This window comes from Pogona vitticeps, chromosome 2 (assembly GCF_051106095.1).
Source record: "Pogona vitticeps strain Pit_001003342236 chromosome 2, PviZW2.1, whole genome shotgun sequence".
Lineage (NCBI taxonomy): Eukaryota > Metazoa > Chordata > Lepidosauria > Squamata > Agamidae > Pogona > Pogona vitticeps.
In genome coordinates this window covers 66094818-66112449 of record NC_135784.1, presented here as the reverse complement: position 1 = coordinate 66112449, position 17632 = coordinate 66094818, and the positions used below count along the sequence as shown (strand labels likewise).

The 17632-nt window shown below is 39.4% G+C and overlaps 1 protein-coding gene across 29 annotated transcripts in view; it reads right to left on the bottom strand.

Annotated features, from left to right (window-relative positions):
* Positions 1–16414, bottom strand: part of ERC2 (ELKS/RAB6-interacting/CAST family member 2) — an 817272-nt gene extending 800858 nt beyond the window's left edge. For all 29 annotated transcript variants that reach the window (XR_013541661.1, XR_013541663.1, XR_013541666.1 and 26 more), the window contains exon 1: positions 16202–16414. The gene's annotated coding sequence lies outside the window, so the exon portion shown is untranslated. The remainder of the gene's footprint in view (positions 1–16201) is intronic.
* Positions 16415–17632: the final 1218 nt, after the last annotated feature.

Here is a 17632-nt window from a genome sequence, read left to right as displayed (position 1 = left end):
TGGAAGGCGATAGGAAACTTTAAATTAAAGATTAAAGTCTGAAGCTGATGGTATTATGAAAATTTATAGCTGAGTTGTGCAACAACATTTCAGCCACTGTGTTTCAAAAACAGAAGGCAGAAGAAGAAACAAAGAATGTCTACAGACTGCACTGTACTTAAAAAGAAACACTCTGCTGATACATATACAGTGGTACCTTGATTTGAGAATGTCCCTACATAAGAACGATTCGAGTTAAGAACGGCTCCATTTGCAAAAAGTTGCTTTGACTTGAGAATGGAGCCTTGACTTAAGAACCAAAAAAGAGAAAAAACACTCCTTTCCTGCCCTTTTTTTTTTTACGTAAGTTCACCTTAAGTCAAAAGAAGAAGAAAATTAAAAAAATCTCCCCCTAGTGGTAGATATGGATTAACTGGCTTTGCATTAGTTCCTATGAGAACTAATGCTTCAATTTAAGAACAGTGCCTCGACTTAAGAACGAAAAACAGCAGGTACAGATTAAATGGTTTTCAATGCATTCCTATGGGAAATAGTACTTCAACTTAAGAACGTTTCGACTTAAGAATGCAGCCCCAATACAGATTAAGTTCTTAGTCGAGGTACCACTGTATGCCTTAGGAAAAACATTGTTATACTATTTTATCCTTTGCATCTGATACTGGAGGAGAACAAGTATCAAACTAACACAGATTTAGTTTCACTTTTTTTTTCAGCGCACAAGGATAATCTTGTGATCAAAAATCATGATAGGTTACTATTTGTCTCCCATCGGCTATTAATAATAAGAGCAGTTCTGAGAAAAGAGGACAACTGCTCATTCGTCACTTATTTATTTAAAATATTTTTGCCCCACCTTTCTCCATAAAAAACCCAAGAAGGCAGGCATCATTTTAAAAAAAAGCTAAAAACAGTAAATTATTCAAATTAAAAAGAACAATAACAATATATTTAAAATGTTAAGTAAACACATTACCAAAAAACAAATTTAAAAGCAACAAAATACAAATCATCCTGTTTTAAAATCTTTCCTAGATAGTCAATCACTAAGGAAAAGTCTGCCCTCAGAAGGACAGCAAAAATGAGACCTTCCTTGCCTCCCATGGGAGAGTGCTCGAGTCTGGAAGCAGCAACAAAGAAGACCCTATCCCATGCCCCCACCAAGTGTACCTGTTAGGTTGGTGGGACTAAGAGAAAGATCTCCTGTGATGATCTTAATACCTGTGCAGGCCCATAAAGGGAGATACTGTTTTTTGAGATAGCTTGAACCCAAACTATTTAGGGCTTTATATGTTAAAACCAGCACTTTGAATTATGTCCAGAGATGGATCAACAGCCAGTGGAGCTGCTGTAACAGAGAGGTTATCATAGAATCATAGAATGCTGAAGTTGGAAGGGGCCTATAAGGCCATCAAATACAACCTTCTGCTAGAGGCAGGAATACAAATCAAAGGATATCTGCCAGGTGGTTGTCTAAATTTCTCTTGAATGCCTCCAGTGTTGGAACAGATCACCTCTCAAGGTAATTGATTCTATTGCCGCATTGCTCTAACAATTAGGAAATTTTTCCCGATATTCAATCAAAATCTGTTATCTCTATAACTGGCCCGAGTTAACTATCTGGCTGCAGTGTTCTAGACTCACTGAAGTTTACAAGCACTTTCCAAAGGCAGCTCCATGTAAAGTATGTTATAGTACATAATGCAGCCAGGATGGAACTAAAGTGTGTGGCATTGAGGCTAGGTCAGATCTCTCCAGGAACAGGCACCACTGGCACACTAGTTTTAACTGTGCAATGACACTCCTGGTCACCACTGAAACCTGGGCATCCGGACTCAAATATGAATCCAGCAGCACACCCAAGCTGGTCACCAGTGTTTTCACAGGAGTGTAATTCCACATCCAACATAGGTTGAATCCCTATTCCTTGATCTACCCTTCAGTTGACCAGAAGTACCTCTGTATTATCTGGATTAAGTTTCAGTTTATTCATTCTTATCCAGTCCATTACTGACATTGGACACCGATCTAGAACTGAAATAGCTTCCTTGGCTTTTCATGGAAAGGAGAGAGTTGGACGTCATTTGCATACAGGTGAAAGCAAAACCCAAAACTCGACACAATTTCTCAAAGTGGTTTCATCTACACAGATGTCAAATAGCATAGAGAACAAAACAGAACCCCGAAGGGACATCACAGGCCAAGCAGACAGGAGTCAAACAGGAATCCACTAGCACCACCTTCTGGATTCTCCTCTCCATACACGACCAGAGCCACTATAAAACAATGCCTCCAAGTCATCCCACAAACTGTCTTGCAACTCTGAGGAAGGCAACAATGGTGAATACATTATCAAGAAGTAATATTAGTATTCTGCTATTCAAATATGTATACAGTAAACAAGAATGGGCAACTTTTATCTGTATCAAAGAGAAGAGAATAACTTTGTTGTGGGAGATTTTGAGCATAGAAGGACTAAATAGAAAGTTAAATCTTTTCAAACCTGCTGCTCCTCAGGTCCAAATCTCTCTCTCTCTCTCTCTCTCTCTCTCTCTCTCTCTCTCTAAGCTACTTCATCTCTCTATGTGTGGTTCCATTTGTTTTGAAAAACAAAAGTTGGCATGCTTCTATTGAATCCAGTTAATATTATCCAAGTAGAATATGCTGATGAACAGTAATTTCTGCTTTATGGATCATGACTGTCTAGAAGTGGAAAACTCTATGCATATACTGTGTATTCCTACATACTATCATATTGAACAAACAAAAAATTGGTGCATGTGTGTGTGTGTGTGTGCATGTTTATGATTTGCTTTAATTATGTTTAAAACAGGATAGTACATTTCTGGATTTCTTTTTCAGCTTTTAAAAATGGACATGTTGACTTTAATTCTCAGTGTCTCTATGTGAACAACTGGTCTGGAATTGTAAGATACACGCACATGCTTTCCGTACCCAGTTGGTTACATGCTTGCCTTTATTACATCTTAAATGTGCACAAAAAAGAGAATGAACTGACTACATACTCAAAATCTGACATGGGCATTGCATGCATAAGATCTAATGGCACATGTATGTTAGAACCTGCATAATTCACCTTTGTACCCAAGCAAATGTATCACTTATGTGCTAAGATAGTATATATCCTAGACCATAATATTTAACAATTATGAAATCTGCTCAACTAAATCCCCTACTTGAATTAATTTAAAACTAATTAAGGATTATTTATTATGCTTTCTCCTCATCTTCATCTACACGATTCTCTTCAGTTCCTACCAACTTTTTCTACTTGTCTCATCAATATTTACCTGCTTTCTCAATCTGAAGCAAAGGAGAAACTGAACAATCAATCTTCTTCACTTGATCTAGCTGTACTGATACAACATTATCAATATATTTTTGTACAACCATTTGTTGCCCTTGGTTTTGTTTTAAAAAAATATGTATATATTTTGTGCATATTTGACAAGCACACTAAGGCAGAGACTCATCCACCCAAAAGACCAGATACCAAAACACAACAGGAACAATAGTATATGCGGTCCAGTGCAAAGAGGAGTGTTAGGAGCTCTACATTGGAGAAACCAAACAGCCACTAAACAGGAGAATGGCTCAGCACAGGAGGGGCAATGGCTCAGAACCACAATCAGCAATGTTCTTTCATTTGAACAACACTCATTTGATGTCCACGATGTACTCATTTTGGACCACAAAGATAGGTAGTTTGAGAGAGGGGTCAGGGAGGCCATGCACGTGCATATAGAAAATCCCTCAAGCAACAGGGGTGGAGGCTTTAGATACAATCTGTCTCCTATTTATCATGCTGCCCTTTCATCCATCCCCAGAAAGATTAGGACCACACTCACCAGAAAGACCACCATTAACGACTCATGACAATGGGTGGAGAAGGACTTCAGAAGTGGGACTATCCCTGCCTCCAGTCCTTTGTCCTTCTAACGGGCCTATTCAGACCAAAGGGAAGTGAAAGCAATGTGGAAGGTACATCAGGGATCTCCTACCAACTCTCCTCAGACTGAAGCTACTTAGATGAGTAGCGAAACATTTCACCCTAACTGGGGATGGATGAAAGGGCAGCATGATAAATAGGAGACAACTTCAGGCTGCAAAACAATACCAGGTTTCTTTTAGAGTAGATATATTAGTAGACGTATCAGATATATCATGTAACAGTTTTACAGCAATCATTTTTTTTTTTTTTACTTTAATAAGATTTTCAATTACTACTTCAGGGACTTAATACAAATTTCAGACATAATAGTTTGGATTTTGAAAAAAGCTATTCACACATTCATATTTGTAAATATACTAAAGGCAGAAAATAAGGAGCAGATAAATAAAATATACATACAGGAACACTTCAGTTCTCTCTTATTTTGTGTTTCTTTAACAATAGCATCTGTCCTAATGTTCTCGGCTAACAAACAATAGTTAATTTTTGGCAAAAACTAATTCTAAATTAATGTTCCTTTATTTTCAGACCTTTTTCAAATGGTTTAAAAGAGAAGTTTGGTGAAATACATCAAAATGACACATAACAAGAGAGGAAAAACAATGCCACTAAAAACTGCAGGCAGAATTAAAATATTAGAAGTCTGAACATACTGGAAAAACAAAACTATAAGAAAGGTGAAGAAATTAGATTAGATAGAGCACTGAAAGAGATGTAATTCAGAAATCAAGATACAAAACTACCAGTACAAAAAAAAGTCAACCAAGCCAACAGATGAAGATTCAATACAAGGAGTAGAGAAAATATAATACGATCTATCAAGGCTACTACTGTTTCTTAAACTTTATATAATACAATCAAATTTTGAAAAGATCAGTGTTTATCTAATCTCAGTCACAACTCATCCCTCATAATCCTATTTTTAACACAATATAATGCTATACAGAACACAGTATATCAATGAACAAAGGTTAGGTTTCAAGTGGGAAAGTGCTTAAAAAGTAAAATGCTTCATACAACACAAGCAAAAGTGCCAAATAAAATGATAAATTAAGAAACCAAAGAAAGGTCCAACCAGAACTGGAAAGAAATCCTCCCTCACTTCCACAAATGTTCATGCCAGTGTATGTTGAAGACTTGATTTTGGGGGCGGAAAATCTTCTCTGAGCTTTAATCTAATTTTTTCCAGGAGCTATCCAAGGTGCTGAACCTACTATGGGACTATGGCTCAATATGTTGGATAGCTCCTTTAAAATTAAGGCTAAGCTCAGAATGGATTCACTATCCCTATGAAATCAGTCACCAACCTGCACTGGTTACTGATTATTTCATAATTGTTAACCAAGGGTTGAAGCTGGTTTTAGACCCTGGTTTTGAAGTGATTTTTATGACATTAATGATGTTAGTGTTGGTCATGATACATCCCTTCACTCAGATGGAGAAGAAAACAAGGGATACCATTACATACTGCCAAAAGTTTAACTATGATGAAGGACAGCTTCCTTTTGCTACAGCAAACTAGGGCTGAGCTCATACTGCCTACAGGCATAAAACCTCCACCCCAGCCTTCCTCCAGGTAAGGACAATTCAGAAGTCTGTCTGGCAGATGGAACTCCCAGAATGGAGAATTCTAGGATTTAGAGTTGAAATAAAAATGAGTGCACGTGCCTAATTAAAAGCATGTGTCAGCAGTCAATGCTAGAGATCAGCAGAGATATATGATAGATATACTTTACTTGGGGAAGTACAAACTGTTTTTGTGCTGTCCTCTGAAGATGCCAGCCACAGAGACTGGCGAAATGTTAGGAAGAACAACCTTCAGAACACGGCCAAAGAGCCCGAAAAACCCACGACAACCATTAGATCCTGGCTGTGAAAGCCTTCGCGAATACACAAACTGTTTTTCCCAATATTCGGAGATGAGATATTGGGGATTATAAGTGATATCCAAGCTAGACAGTTCTAGTTACATGTTTATGCTTTGATGTTCAATTCTGCTATCTTTTATTGTCTGGTTCCATTGCCTATTCATATATTAAATGGTCTGTTATGATTTTGTCAATTAATTAAATGCAAACAAATTGGTCACATCTAAATATGAATGATTAACAGGTACACCAACCACTAGACTGTCAAAAATATATAAAGAGCTGAGATGCCTTGGAACAATAAAGCTCAAAATTTACTTGAAACCTGAGAGTTGCTACACAACTACTGATTCCAGGTGCTGCTGCTCACCATTCTTCAGAGGCTCCTGGCAAGCACAAAGGGTTTCTATCTACTTTGCTGCCTTACTGCTTATGCCTTCAGTTCTACTGCCCTTTAATAAAGTTTTTATCTTTACTGCTTATGCTTTCTATTCTATTTTATTTTTAATCAAATGTTTACCTTTCTTTCATTGGTGTGCTCATTTTTCTGAATCCAAAAAGAATCTCTTATCCATCTGGACAAGACAAAACTGTACTAATATAACAGAGTTAGCATATTCAAAATTTTAGGGTTTTCTATAGTGGATTCCATTCTTTTCCTTTGGATGCATGCAACCACACTGAGCACAGCCCACTTCGAGAACTCGATCTTTTGTTCTTTACTGATGATTTCCTCAAAGAGACATATTACTGTGTATGTTTTATACAAGCCATTAACAAACATTTATTTTTACAACTCCACAAAAAAAAATTAAATACATATACAGGCTTCCAGTAACCCAGAGGCAAAAAGACAGAGAAAGGAAACAGACTGATCATTCTTCAAATCGACTTCTCTTTTCATTGTTGTTGTTGTTTAGTCATTAAGTTGTGTCCAACTCTTTGTGACCCCATGGGCCAGAGTACTCCAGGCCCTCCCGTCTTCCACTGCTTCCTGGAGTTGGGTCAAATTCACGTTGGTAGCTTCAATGACACTGTCCAACCATCTCATCCTCTGTCATCCCTTTCTCCTCTTGCCTTCACACTTTCCCAACATTAGAGTCTTTTCCAGGGAGGCTTCTCTTCTCATGAGATGGCCAAAGTATTGAAGCCTCAGGTTCAGGATCTGTCCTTCCAGTGAGCACTCAGATTTCCTTTAGAATTGATAGGTTTATTCTCCTTGCAGTCCAGGGGACTCTCAAGAGTCTCCTCCAGCACCACAGTTCAAAAGCATCAATTCTTCGGTGGTCAGCCTTCTTTACAGTCCAGCTTTTCATTAACTATACATAATTTAGTAGAGGGGCTTCTAATGAGAGAAATATGCTTACCTACAATAAGGTTAGCTTGGAAATTTCTAAGAATATTTCTTAGGACTTATAAATAGCATGTTCTCATCATCAAATGGAAAGTGGGAGCAATTCCAATTTTCTATGGATGCTCTCTTTTTTTGCTGATACTCCCAGTTTCCAACTGAACTCATTCTTGGATTCACCTTGTTTAAACTACTGCCTAACATACATTTGTGGGAGAAAACAATTTCATATCTATCCAAATTTAGATCTGGGAGGCAAAGATCATTTAGTTTGGGTCAACAGGTCTTCTGCCTATGCTGGAAACGACCACACTCTTCTTGAAAACACAGCTTTGTGAATAGTTGTGCTCCCAAATTTATCCCTGACCCTGGATGCCAAGGTCTCAGTGCTAGCCAGGAATCTATTTGAAAAACTACTGTGTCAGCTGTGCTCATTCCTGGAAATGTGTGACCTGGACATTGTGTCACACACCTTAGTAACATCCTGTTTGGATAACGTATCACTATGTGTGGCTGCCTTTGAAAGTGTTCAGAAATGTTTAGGTCTAAAATGCCACTGCCAAAATGTTAACAATAGCATATTATAGGCACCAAATACCTTCTCTGCTACAACTGCTACACTGGCTGTGGTCTGTTTCTAGGAACATTTCAAAGTGTTGATTTTCATTTATAAAGGCTTAAATGATTTGGGTCCACACTACCCAAAATATTGCAACTCTCTTTATGATCCTGCCCAGGTGTTAAAATCATCAGAGAAGGTCTTTCTCTCTGTCCTGTCACCCTCTGGTGAGGACACAAGAAAGGGCCTTTTTTGGCACTGCTCCCAAGCTGTAAAACTCCCACCTATGAGAAATCAGGCTGCCCGCTCTTTGCTGTCTTTCTGCAAGCTAGCAAGGACCTTTCTGTTTAGGCAGATTTTTTTTTTCTTGGCAACTGATTGACTAAAAAAAGGATGGGGGGTTCTGGGATTCATTTCTCCCTTCCTGTTTTCACATTACTTGCTTTAATATTGTGAGCTACCTTCAGTCCTCTTTAGGAAAAAGGCACAGCATAAATATTTAAAATAGATAGACAACTATCTCCCTCTGGAGATGCTGGAACAGTATTAGTCAGACAGATAAAGAGATCCCCTGTCTGTCAACACCTGGCAAAATATGAGGAAGCTAGTAAATCACTAACCAAGTTTCCAGAATGCAAAATACTCTTTAAATGGTGTTGACGGCATTCCCAATTGAATCAACACACACATAGATAATGCATTATATCACATGATGAAAGTATGTAGAATGACACTAATGCAATGATTTTCAATGGGATGGATCTTGTTAGAGCAGTCCAGAATATTTCTAAGATAGCACCAATAATTCTGTCTCAGAATTGGGAATATGCATTAGAACCTATAAACATCAATATTCATGAAAGAAATTCCTTTCACATGTAAATATCAACCTATCTGTGATTAGCAACATTCATTTCTATATAGATTATAAATATTTACCTGTGATGTGTTTTCTTCCCAGCCATTTGATATAAAGAAATCATTTGACAAAAACATGTCCCTATTCCTGGCCTATGCCACTTGAAAGATCAGCCCTAGTCTGCTGCAGCAAGGACCCCAAAAACTTTCTTCCTGAGCCTCACCTTGTCCTGGAGAACACAGCTGGATATGCTACATAACTTCTATTCAGGCATTCAAGGCTCAAAGTGTGATGGTAACATAGGGATGGAGGTAAACTAGACTAGTTATTTTTGTCTTTTGAAGCACAATATTCCACACATATCTCTTCCTATTCCTGACAGTACAAATACAGTAACAGCAAATTATATAGCTCAGTTTGCCACTCTTTCTTGACACCTAAAATGTACTGCCCCAGGCAGCTGCCTTATTCTGTTTAATGGTAAAGAACTTGCTGGATATAAGTGATTGAACCTAGGACCTTTCATGAGCAAAGCAGATGTTCTACCACTGAGTTATAGCCCTTCCTAACTCATACTTATTAATGGATAGGTCATACCAATTAACACTTCCAGATGGTCCCATGGGAGAATGAGGCCACTAAAGTTTGGAAATAATGGGCTGATAAGAGTTTTCTTCATTCATAGGCCATTTTCTGCAGATAACATTGTTGTCTTAAAATACACACTTAGAAAGCAAGACATGACAATTATGAATGTTATTTCCAATGAAACTGTCACAGACTATTAAGGAGACAAAGTAAAATGTTTTAGTTCTGGAAACTCATTTTCAGAAACTGTTTAGTACCTCTTTACATCAGTCTTCTACCTAAGATGGAACCTGTATGCTTCATCTCAGGATGGAAACAAATCACAGTAACAGCTAGAAGTTTTTAAAAAGGAAATCAAGAATTACCTGTTTGTTTTTGGTTCTAGCAGTTCTGGGACCATCCCAGGTGCATCCTGAAACTACAGTATCACCTGATAAAATTCTGTAGTTTTCTTTTCCTCTTTGTGTTAACTAAGAAAACATCTAATGGTTGTTCTGGGTTTTTCGGGCTCTTTGGCCGTGTTCTGAAGGTTGTTCTTCCTGACGTTTCGCCAGTCTCTGTGGCCGGCATCTTCAGAGGACAGCAAACTGTGCTCTGGTGTAGTTGGCTTGGGAGTGCAGTATTTATGGCTGTGAGATAGGCTTTTGTTTTTTTCTGTAGATGGGTGATTAGTGTGTATTGTTGTGGGTGCATTGTTCTGCTAAGGGGAAGAGATTATCTGTTCCTGTGGTTGATGGGTGTCATTAGCTGGTCTTTTGTGTGTAGTGATCCCCTGTCCTTGTGGGTGGGTAGAGTTCGTTGACCTTTTGCACGTAGTATGTTTGATAGCTGGGAGCCAAGTTTTGTTGAGCTTCATACTTTCCTCTTTTTTGTTGAAACTGTGCTTGTGCTTATGGATTTCAATGGCTTCCCTGTGCAGTCTGACGTAATGATTGCTGGTGTTGTCCAGTATTTCAGTATTTTGAAATAGAATTTCATGTCCAGTTTGTTTCAGGGCATGTTCAGCTACTGCTGATTTTTCTGGTTGTTTTAGTCTGCAATGTCTCTCATGTTCTTTGATTCTGGTGTGGATGCTTCGTATCCGGTATACTCCTGCGGTGGTGAGGGGGTCCCTTCTGTCCTTTGCTGACCGTAACATTTGTTGTATTTTTGTGGTGGGCTTGAATACTTGAATACAGGGGAAAAACCCAGATCCCGGCCGTGAAAGCCTTCGCAAATATAAGAAAACATCATTGCTTCGTATCAAGTCAGTTTACCCTGTTAAATAGTTTCTGAAACATCTTATCTGAGTAAGAGTTCAGAAAAATATTAAAATTGTACATGTTTTTGTGACCTCTGAATTGGCCTTAAAAAGATATTTCAGACACCAATAAACCCAGGAATTCCCAAGTTCACCAACAGTCAGGTATTGGCATGGGTCCTGATGGGGGGGGCAAGGGATACCCTCCTTAGCTTGTTCTTTCTTTAAATATACATTGTTATAAACTACAAACAGGTCAACATTCCATAGGCATTATTAATGTCTATTAACTATCCTACCCCACATGAATCTTTTCTACAGACGCTGTTGGATATTAATATTGGAGGGAGGAGATGTTAAGCAGTCATGTGAAAACAATGCTCAGATATTTTTACATTTGAAAAAGTAATGCTCATGGTACTATGTTGACCAAGCAAGCATTCAGGTATATACGATTAACAAGAACCAGTTCTGCAACCAGCTAATATCTAAAGTCCTTTTTTTATCCTATCTGGATTGAACATTTATGTATTCACCTTTATTCAGCCAACTACCAATTACAGGCACTCATTTGGAAAAGGACCTACAGTAGCTACATTAAATTATAAAGTCTACTGTATTACTTCTTCTCTAATGCCTAATAAATTAGACTCCAAAGGAACAACAGATACCTGTGGATAAATTCACAACAAACATTCCTTTTCAAATGAAAAGCTATTTGTATGAGAATCAAAATAATTCAAAACATCATTAAAGAAGTACCTTCTGAATATCTTAGTATTTTTTCCCCTCTGCCTTTTGGTGTAGATAATGCAACATTCTAGTTGCTTGATGTTATATTCAGTTAGCAAGCATATCAAAACAGTATTCAAAGTGTGTGAAAATAGTATTAAGTGTTATATCAAATACCACAAAAGTAAAAAATCATCTGTCTTGTCCAAGAGAAGATTCTTGATTACATCACTGAAAATTTATTCATGAAAATGAAAATTGTTCAATATTTTCCCCCTCCCCCATCACCTTCTTTTGAAATTCAAGGTTCCTATTTGGCCTGGGAAGGAGGTTATACAGATATGTGGCAAACCTCATGCAAAATACCTAACACCCCTTTGCTTGATGAGCTAGGAGAGAGAATCCAACCAACAGTCACGAATGGCAGAATCTGAAAAGTCTTCCAATTTCTTTCTTTTCCGCCATTTGCCAATCCTTTTATCTCCAGCTTTATCAACACTTTTTTTAAAAGTTTAAAATGCCAATTAATTTTCACAAGAGTTATCTTTTGAGATCCTTAATCATCTCTGTTTGGTGCATATCAATCTACTTTGCAACTCCTTAAAACCATTTTTAACATTTTCTTCTCCTCTTTTTAGTATTTTGCAAACTCCACAAACTGAACACATCTATTTCATGCATTAACAGAAAATTTTAAAATAATATTCAAACCCCAAAGAGTTTTGTAAAAATCCTAAAATGTATAAAAATACACCACAGGGGGAAAAAAGAGGAAACATACTTCTACTGCCAAGGGAATAAATCTGCAAAGCCTATGAAGTATGTAGCTGAAGGACAAAGAAAGTTAAGAGTAACAGTATTTGTAAGAACAAATACTTATAACCTCTGCTAATGCTATTCCTAACAGATTCATCAACGATTACACACTTGATAGTTGCAGAATGTGAAGAAAATACATTCCTTTTGGAATTACTTGAGATTCAGCAACAGAAAATAATTTTATCTACTCAATGTGTCATTTTCAATGTTTTGTTTTTGAGAACAGAAAGAGAAGCTGATTTCTTTTTGCCACTCCCAGTGAGAATACATCTGATTTTATTTTCCCTCACTATATTGCTTGAAATTCATAAGGCTCTAAGTAATACAAAATCTGTAAGACATTTTGAGGCACCTGTGTCGCTCTCAGTTCCTTTCCTCCAGAAAGCAGAGAAAAAGAAAGCTGAAAGATAGCTAAATTATTCAAAACACTGACTTTCTGAAACAAAGACAAAACTATCCTTGTTTACAGAGACATTACACCTGATTTCTTTGCTATATACCAAGTTTTACAACTGTTACATCACCACAAAAAACTATAAGTAGAGCACAGATAAAAACAAATACGAAAACGTGGATCATTTCCAACTGTGCTAAGATAGGTTTCTAAAGAGGACATTTCTTATTCTATGAAAAAAAATCTAGAGTCAAATCTGAAATATGCATCCATCTGTTTCCTCATGATCTGTTCATCTTCACAATACATCTAAGTAACATTATGATTGTCTCATGTTACAGGTAGATCTTACACACATCATACAATCACATAGCCTGGCAGAAGCATAGTAAGATGATAACACATTAAATTCATTTAACTCTTTATGATTATATTTTCTTACCACTGACATAACACCATACCACAGTAATTTACATTTTTAAATCAATTAATATAATTCAGAAAATGGTGACAGTATTACAGACTTTGCATGTTTCTCACAAATACATAGTATCTTGATACTTAGGTCTCTATTTCTTAGGAATCCATATGCACAATTATCACAAAGCATTAATTTTATTTTCAACCCCGCACATCATTTCCACGAAAACTCTGTCTTTTAAAGCAGAAGAAATATAGCTGAATTGTTTTAATCTTACTTTCTCTGCCACGTATAATGATAGGTTGCTCATTTCATTCCGATCCAAGTATTCTGCACTTACACTTGTAAATTAATTATTAACTGAAAGCTGCAGAAAGAGGTGCAGTATTGGGACTTGAGAAGTCAGAAAAGTAAAGGAATCAATAAATACAAGTATTATTGTTATGTGCCTTCAGGTTGGAACCAATTTACAGGATCTTTAACAGTGTTTTCAAGGTACAGTACGTAAGGAGTTGTTTTACCATTTTCACATCCCCAGTGAGTTTGCATGGCTGAGTGAGAATTTGAACCCAGGTATCCTGAGTGCCAGTCCATTATTTTATACATGACACCACACTGGGTTTCAATATAGGGACAAGTAATAAAGGGATAATCTAGAAACATTTGTGCTAGCATGGAATTTGAATAGAAATGTAAATCAGAGGAGACACTGACAGAGTGAAAGGGAATTGGAAAAGGACACCAAGCTAGTTTTGAGAACAACAAACAACTTGACAAAGGACACTGGACAAAATCCAACAGCAAGTTGCAACAAGAGTAGGCTTGTATAAGTGGATTGTATGGAGGAATTAATTCACCAACCCTCGCTGATTCAATGGGCTTACTCTCACTATGACTTATTACTGGATTTCAGTCACTGAGAAAGGAACAAAATGACCCCCCCCCCCCCAAAAAAAAGGGCAGGCAGGAGATAAACCTGAGTGAAGTATATTGAGCAAAAAGGTTGTTACGAGAGATGTCGCCAAGGAATTAAAAAATAAGGACCAGAAGAACCTTGAAATTCATACATATACATATAAAAACAGGAAGCCAATATATTTAAAGAGAGCAGAAATATGATCCTAGTGATGCAACAAAATAATTTGTTTTGAGAAACTTTCTGAACAGCATGGAGGAGGAAGAAGATGCAGTAAGGAAAGGCAGAAATAAAGAACCTGCAGTAATATCAAAGAAAGCTTACCAAGGCACAGAAAATGGTTTGAGATTTACTAAAGAAAGGATGAATCTTGTAAATGCTAAAAAGAAACAAAAAATGTTTCTGAGTCACATAATTGTGAGACAAAGAAACATAAGGATTACTTATATATGACTCGGCTGCATGTTTAGCTAAGGCATATGACTGCAGTTCCAAGAGAAACAAAGGAGACATATGAGAAGTAGAACCATTCTGTTGAAAATAGCAGTTGTGCACACTCTGTATTCAAAACAACAAGAAAACGCAGGTCATAAAACCTATACTCAGTGCAACATGGACAGAAGAAGACAGTTAACTTCAAGGTAACATGTGTAAAGGCTTTTTTCGCAGGAAAATTTGGCCAAGGTAGATGCTGTGGATACAGTAATACATATCAGGTTCCAGCAGATCCTAAATCATCACCACTGCCACCACCAGAATTCATTTAGAAAGTACCTTAAACTTCAATATGAGACCCCAATAATAACCCTAATCCTTTTCTTCTTTCTATAATCTTTGTTAGTGAGGACTCCTGTATTTTTCAGTGTGAAGCAGAATGCAATCAAGACTGGGAAAATTGTGGTTAAATTATCTACTATCTCTCCATACAGCTATGAGAGAAAGAGGCAAAGAACAACCTAGAAATACTTGAAATATATAATTTAAAAATGTATATTAGTTTTGTCCATAGGGAAAATAACCAGGAAAATGTAGCTTCTCAGGGACATTGCTACTCCTTTAGAGCAAGAAAAGGATGGTGGGATGTCTTGTTCTGCATCCTCCCATCTCAAAAGAAAAAAGAATATCACAGATGCTCTTTCTCAGGACTACCACAAGGACCACCCTTCTAAGTAATAAGGAGCTCTGACAAAGGCATTGAAAAGGTGACTACTGTATTTCATTTTAGGAGCTCACTGATAATAGGAGGGGAGAATCTTCTCTTGGCTGCTTTAACTGCGGTGGGAAAGGGAGGGTGAAACAAGACCAAACAAACAGCTAAGTGAAACCACTGGTTTAAAAAGCCAACCAGGAAACTAACCCTGACAAGAGGATTTGCCCTCCTCCAGGCCGCAGTAATTGGCCGAGCTCATCACAAGGAGACCACTCCTGCCAATGTAAATAGCCCATGGTTTTGTCCATCAAAGCACAAATGTCAATTCGCAGTAAGGGAGTCAAGTCCCCCCCCCCATCCATTCTAGTCTTAGCAGGTAGCCGCCTAGAAATCAATCACATGCGTTAACAAAACAGGCATCCCCGCCTTCCATGGCCCTACATTATTACTACAGATCTCCATGCAAAATAGATATACATATGCATGCAGTAAAATGCACACACACACAGAGGGAGAGAGGGAGAGGTTGTATTTTGTATCCTACTTATGTGGCACCTAAAATAATCTCTCAAGTGTGTGTAAGGTCCTAAAATGTATGTCTAAAAACCCAACCCATATCTATTTCTCCATTATATAACTGCAAATATATTATCCTTGGGGAGGTGGGTTTCCTCCCTGAGAACCTTTTTCCTTCAAACCCGGGGGGGGATGGAGAGAGGGGGGGGAAGAAGCCTCTTCTCTCACACATTTCTCCCCTCCCGACACACACACACATACAGAGAGAGAGAGAGAGAGAGAGAGAGAGAGAGAGAGCATAGCTTTTGGCGTCCGCTCACGAACAGAATCCTGGACATTTCCAATCCCTCTCAAGTCTGTGTAAGAACACTTTTTTAAAAAGGAAAGGGAAAAAATGGTATTCCTGCTCCATCTCTCGCGCCCGGCCAGACGTGCCCACAGAAGGCAATCTCGAGGAGGAGGAGGAGGAGAAACGGCACGAAGGCACTTGAGGTGGGGGGGGGGGTAAAGGGAGAGGTACTCGGGGCGACCCCTGGAAGGCGAGAGGGCGCAGCATGGGGTGGCCCTACATTTTATGACAGGAACACTCTTTCCCAAGAGAAGCTCTTCTCCCTCGTCTCGGCCGCCTCTCGCTCCAGGCGCCACACTTCTCATTCCCCCGCCCTTGCCAGTTCCTCAAATGCCAGACACAATTTGGTGTGTGTGTGTGTGTATTTGTGCGTGTTTGAGGGAGAGTGGGAGAGGAAAGCTCCCAACTGAGGCGTCCCCGTCCCTCATATAATGGCCCCCTCATGAAACCGCCTCTGCCAGCTCCTCACCTTTCAAATCATTGCCTCCGTCTCGCGCCCTTCCTCACATGGATGGCGAGTCCCTCACGGCTCGCCGACAGCCCATTGCGGTGAAGCCAGAAGAAGAGGAGGAGGAGGAGGAGAAAAGGAGGGCGCGGTGGCGAGGAGGAGGAGGAGGAGGAGGAGGCAGAGGCGCCGCCGGGCGAACAGGTCCGAGGCGAGGAAGGGACCTGCGGCAGTCCAGGCGAGCGGCGCTCTCCCGAGCCCTGCTTTCTCCTCCTCCTCCAAGCGAGGCTCCCTCAGTGGCGGCCAGCCGGCTCCGCTCGCTCCCCCCCCACCAGTCCCTGACTCAACATTCCCAGCATGCCCGAGGAGCTCGGCGGCGGGGGGGGGGGGAGAGAGAGAGCGCTCCGCCACTAGGGGCAGCAGAGAGCGGCCTCGGGAAAACGCCGGCTTCCATAGCGGACCTCCAGGCGGAGCCGCCGAGGCTGCTCTCTCCGCCGCATCTCTCTGGCTTCCCTTCGCGTTCCCTGCGTGCGCCTGTCGAGACGGGGGGGGGGGGGGGAGAGAGAGACGCACAGAGAGAGAGAGAGAGGGAGGGGGGGGGAAAGGACTGAAAGCTGTCAATGCGAAATCCTCAACAGGATGCGCAGGTTTGGGTGGCAGCCCCTGCAAGTCGAAGGGCAGCGTCGGGTCAGGGGGGGGGGGGGAGCAGAGCGCTCTCCCTTCCTCCTGGCTCCAAGGCAAAACGGTGGCTGATCGGAGAGGCGCTTAAAAATAGTGGCGCAGTGCCAAAGGGCCATGTGTGAAAAATCTTTATATAAAGCGGCGGGTGCACGTGCAAACCGTACATAAACCACGCAGCCCACTTAGTAACGGCAGAGTTCCAAACATCCCCGCTTTAAAGAGCTTTTTTTTTGGGAGGGGGGGAATCAGCGGACAACTCCTGGCTAATATTCCACAACAAATAATAGCTTTATCGCTCCCTGATGCATGCTTGCTTTTAATTCCTGCTGTTCGTCTTTTTTATCGTTATTGAAAGGGATAGCTGTATTCGTACCCGAAATTACAGAGCCTTGCGGCATCCTTAAGACTAACCAGACTACAACATAGAGTTTGCAAGACCTCAGCAGGGCTGTTACTGTCATAACCTTTTGGAGGTGATTAATGTACATAGGGTCACCAGAAGTCAGAACAACACCTTTAACTAACAATATTTAACAAAATAAATGTTATATTATTATTATTATTATTATTAATAGCATTATCAGGATTATTTTTATGCCTACTCAATTATCTCTTCCCCTTGTCCATTTAAAGATTACATTGTAAGCCACCTTGTTGAAAGGTAATGATTTATTTTCTTGCTGTTTGAATTCTTGAGCATCATCACATTTACATCATTCCACATGGTTTATCTCATCTGTTCCAAATAAACTGAAAATCAATTGGCCTTTAACG